Genomic DNA, 4,993 nt, shown 5'->3' with positions numbered 1-4,993 from the left:
AGTGGATTCAGCACAAGGCTCCCGGAGACATGCAAATGCAAAAAAGAAACGAGCATTTGGACAGAACGTGTCAAGTCAATGAAGATGGCGTGGGGACGTTGGAAGGATCAGGAGGATGGTGGAGTTTTGTGGGGTCTGGGCAGGACAGAGGGTCATCCATGGTACGAAGAAGCAGCTGCGGTTCTCTTCCTTTTAAATCTACTGCTCTTCCAAAAACAAGATTCCCTGTTAGTGGTCAAGAATCCCAAAATGCAGGCCGGGCGCTGTGGCTCACGCCTGTAATCCCAGCACTTTGGGAGGCTGAGGCGGGTGGATCATGAGGTCAGAAGTTTAAGACCAGCTTGGTCAACATAATGAAACCCCATCTCTACTAAAAATACAAAAAAATAGCCAGGCGTGGTGGTGGGTGCCTGTAATCCCGGGAACTCGGGAGGCTGAGCCAGGAGAATCGCTTGCACCCGGGAGGTAGAGATTGCAGTGAGCCAAGATCATGCCTTTGCACTCCAGCCTGGGCGACAGTGCAAGACTGTCTCAGAAGAAGAAGAAGAAGAAGAAAAAAAAAAAAAAAGAATCCCAAAAACCCGTGATAAAAATTGCTATGTCACTTTTTGGAAGACATCCTTTTTCTCTTTATTTTCAAAATAAAGATTCTCTACCCTCTTCCCCCTCCTCCTTCAGTAAAATGTTATGTCTGAGCATGGTCAAAATTCAAGAGGTATAAAAAGAAATACCGTAAACTAGTATTTTTTTTTTTTAATGCAGAAATACTTCCTTTAAAGCATAAAGTACAGAAACATTGCAAAAAAAAACGCCATCTTTATTCTCAATTCTCCTCTGAAGACAGTTTGTTACCAGTTGTGTGTGTTTACTTCCAGAGATATGTTATTGGGTTGCACAAAAGTAATTGCGGTTTTTGCCATTAAAAGTAATTGCAAAAACCGCAATGACTTTTGCACCAACCTAATGTACATAAGTATATTCTGACATGTTATTTTGAGCTCCCCAGAAACAAAACAAGATTTGCAACCCAGTTAAAGAGCATCCTGGTGTTCCGAAGGAGAAACGCGAGGTCATGATGTGGATTATGTAAGGCCATAAGGCTCCCTCCCAGATATTTTGATCCCTGCAGAACTCTTTATAGGATTGTCCTGTTTTTTATCCATGAGTCAGAAGACACATCCATCTCTGACTAGGTGAGGTGGAATAAAATAAAATCTTATTCAGACGATTTCCAAGTCTAAATTGTGGGGCACAAACAAGTCAATTATTTTGCCAGCAGCACCTACAAGGAATCCATCTTTTGTCTACAAATGCAAATCAATCAGTGTTTTAGTCAGCTCCGGCTGCTATGAGAAAATACCATAGTTCGAGACTGGATGTCTCGAACAACAGATTTATTTTCTAACAGATCTGGAGACCAGAAGTTCAAGATCAAGGTGCTGGCAGGGCTGGTTTCTGGTGAGGCTTCTCCTCCTGGCTTGCAGACCGCCACCTTCTCATCCTGTCCTCACGTGGACCTGGCATTTCCTGTGTGCATGAGAGGATAGAGAGAGAGAAAGAGAGAGAAAGAGAGGGAGCTCTCTGGGGTCTCATTTCTTATAAGGACACTAATTCTGTCAGATCAGAGACTGACTCTTGTGACCCCATTTAACCTTAATTACCTCCTTAAGACCCTATCTCCAGATACAGAAGGTCTCCAACTTACAAGGTTCCACTTATGATTTTTTGACCTCATAATGGTGGGAAAGATCCAAGTTCAGTAGAGACCATACTTCGAGTGCCCATATACCCATTCTGTTTTTCACTTTCAGTACAGTATTCAATACATTACACAAAATATTCAACACTATTATAAAATAGGCTTTGTGTTAGATGATTCACCCGACAGTACAGTAGGATAATAAAAGTAATCTGAGCAGCTTTTTTTTTTTTTTTTTTTGAGATGGAGTCTCACTCTGTTGCCAGGCTAGAGTGCAGTGGCATGATCTCTGCTCACTGCAGCCTCCGCCTCCCAGGTTCAAGCGACTCTCCTGCCTCAGCCTCCCGAGTAGCTGGGACTACAGGCATGTGCCACCACGCCCAGCTAATTTTTTTTGTATTTTTAGTAGAGACAGGATTTCGCCATGTTGGCCAGGATGGTTTCGATCTCTTGACCTCATGATCTGCCTACCTCAGCCTCCCAAAGTACTGGGATTACAGACATGAACCACTGCGCCTGGCCTCTGAGCAGTTTTAAGGTTGATTAGGCTAAGCTATGACATGCAGTAGATTATGTGTACTAAATGCATTTTTGACTTAAAACATTTTCAACTTATGATGGGTTTATCAGAGCATAACCACATCTAAAATTGAGGAGCACCTATATAATCAAATCAGGGGTTAGGGCTTCAACATATAAATTTGGCAGGGGTGGAGGAAGACACAATTTAGTTCATAACAGTTAGCAGCACTGATAATTATTTTAATAAAATAATAACGGCTATTATGTAAGTGTCAGGCAAAGTACAGCATGCTTTATGCATATTACTTAGAGTCCTCAAAATAACTCCATGAAATGGACATTATTATCACCAGAATGACTGAAACTAGAAATATTTAACAAGTGGTATGATTTGAGCACTGACTAGTCAGAATGAACACCAGGTATAAATAACTGGCTGTTGTTCCAGTGCACGCTGGCCAAAGATGAGCCCCAAATAATTGAGGGGCTCAAGTAAAGGAGAAGGGAACTGGACAAGCCCACACAGCCGGCAAACGGTGGAGCAGGGACACGTCTGTCTTACTCAACATTATTTTGCCTGTCTGCTACCTCGCCAGGAGTTATCTGTGGGAGATCCCCATATTTCTCTACTTTTGTGAGTGTTTGAGTGTTTTGAGTTATTTCCATTATGTTCACAACTCAAAGACTGTGCCTGCCATGGCAGAGGCTGGTTTGGGATTGAGTCAGTTTGGCCACTGACTCCTCTCTGAATCGACCTAGACCTGGTGGCAGGGGATCGTCTTTGCTGTCCATGCTGGCTCATAGTTGACACTATTGCAGTGTTTCTGTATCTGGGTCTTTGCATTGGGCCAAGCTGTCTTTTTCCAGAAGACAGATCCGAGTCTTTGGGATCATTTGCCTTCTTCCATGAATTTGACCTCCACTGTCAATCCAGATTCAGGTGCGTGCTGACTCACCATACTCATTACATGCTGCCTTTGTTCCCTAACCTGACCTGATCTTGGGGCTCAGGCTACAGCCTGCTTTTGCATCACAAAGTACCCAAACACCGCACACAATGCTGTCTGTGTGCCCCCTTTCCCTGCCAAATTCTTTTTTCACGCTACTTCGATCTCAGCTGCGGACACTTTCCTCCAAAGGCCTTTAATCCCCTCCCCGATGATCTCCTCTTCCTATTCTAAGTGCCCCTCATTCTTTCTCTCTCTTTCTTATGTTTTTTCTTTTTGTTTGTCTCCCTCTGTCACCCAGGCTGGATTGCAGTGGCGCTATCTTACCTCACTCCAACCTCTGCCTCGTGGGTTCAAGCGATTCTCCTGTCTCAGCCTCCCAAGTAGCTGGGATTGCAGGTGCACGCCACCGTGCTTGGGTAATTTTGTTTTTTCTTTCTTCCCATGTTCATCCTTTTCTTCTTCTTCTTTTTCTTTTCCCTCTATTTTAAAATTGTGTTAGTACATACCCAAAGAGCAGCCTTCACTTGGTATTTGGGGCTTAGGAACATCCCTGTCTCCTGGGCTGTGAGGGGCAGAGTGTATCTGTGGGACATTCTATAAACCTCTCTGTCAGTCAGTGACACCTACAAGCAACCAGAATTAGGTCATTTACAAGGCACCTTCATTAAAGATTAAAAAGCAACCTTGCCTATCCCAAATTTTACCACACTTCCCCCCAGATGTCACCTTATCCAGAGGGAAAGAGAAATACTATGTGACTGGAAAATCTGCTATCATATTCAAACGTGGACCAGCTCCCCTTCTTCAAAAAAAGTTCCACTGCACAAACTATTCTATGGCCCTACATCCTGCTGTACTCATGTTACTAGAATAAATATTTGTAGTACAAGCAGAACTTTGTTCTGAGGATAAATCCAAAGTATACTTAGCATTTTGACAAATGAAAAGCCAGTTTTTAGCTGCCCTTTGATACATACTGGACATTGTGTTTTCTTTTCTGGGTTATGTATTATGTACGAATTCTAGGCACTCTTTGTCAAGAACTTGTAATGGCAAATCGCCTTTTGACAATGACTCTAGAGAGACTTCCTGTCTCCAGAAAGTATCCCTCTAAGGCTCCAAAGGTCTTAGTCTCAGGGTGATGTCCTGGACACTTTTCTTTTGCACTGTTAATGAAATGACAGCGAAGACGTCGTCTCACCATGTTGTAAAACTGTCTGTTTCTTGGACTGTGGCTGGTCCCAGGAACAGAAAGGCATGATGTTCACAGCCGAAACTTCCTCATGGGGGTCTGCTGTATGTCCTCATGCCTGAGAATTGCTCTGAGGAGGGACTCATTTTCCACATTTGCACTGCAAAAGTCAACACTCAGTGATCAAGGGACATCCTGGAAAAGTCAGTATAGATCCTGAACCAAAAACCCAGAAGTGATTCCAGGCTGCTGCCCAAGAGCTGACATGCCTTCATTTGTTCATCACTCAGCAAATATTTACTGAGCACCATCTCTCTTGTAAACACTGTACCGTAGAGTCAGTATAGATCCTGAACCAGGCCTCAGGGAGCTTAGCTAACCATTTCCTTGGCTCTTTGCAGTGAATTATCATCCTGGGCACCGATGGGCAGTGGTGTGAGCCTGCTGAGCCAGAGGGACAATGAGCTGCTCTGACAATACCCAATAATCGAGGTTCTCCAAGGAGCCTCCCCTGCTGCACCTGAAACACTTCAGATGAACTGCAGCTTTTGAAATATCCTCTTCATGTGTCAAAGGAATTATGAATTTTTTCCTACAGTACAAAGGTAAAAAACAGGAGCCTGACAAGCA

General features: G+C 43.6%; 1 long non-coding RNA gene across 1 annotated transcript; it reads right to left on the bottom strand.

Annotated features, from left to right (window-relative positions):
* Positions 1–1,448: 1,448 nt before the first annotated feature.
* LOC135273642 (uncharacterized) lies at positions 1,449–3,967 on the bottom strand. The gene is made up of 3 exons (XR_010341397.1): positions 3,898–3,967; positions 3,496–3,794; positions 1,449–1,527 (listed from the first exon to the last, which is right to left on the bottom strand). It is a non-coding gene; the product is annotated as an uncharacterized LOC135273642 (long non-coding RNA).
* Positions 3,968–4,993: the final 1,026 nt, after the last annotated feature.

Source organism: Aotus nancymaae, unplaced genomic scaffold (assembly GCF_030222135.1).
Source record: "Aotus nancymaae isolate 86718 unplaced genomic scaffold, 86718_ANA_hifiasm-v0.15.2.pri h1tg000008l, whole genome shotgun sequence".
Taxonomy (NCBI): Eukaryota; Metazoa; Chordata; class Mammalia; order Primates; family Aotidae; genus Aotus; species Aotus nancymaae.
Note: the sequence above shows the minus strand (reverse complement) of the source record. Positions and strands in the feature narration are given on the sequence as shown.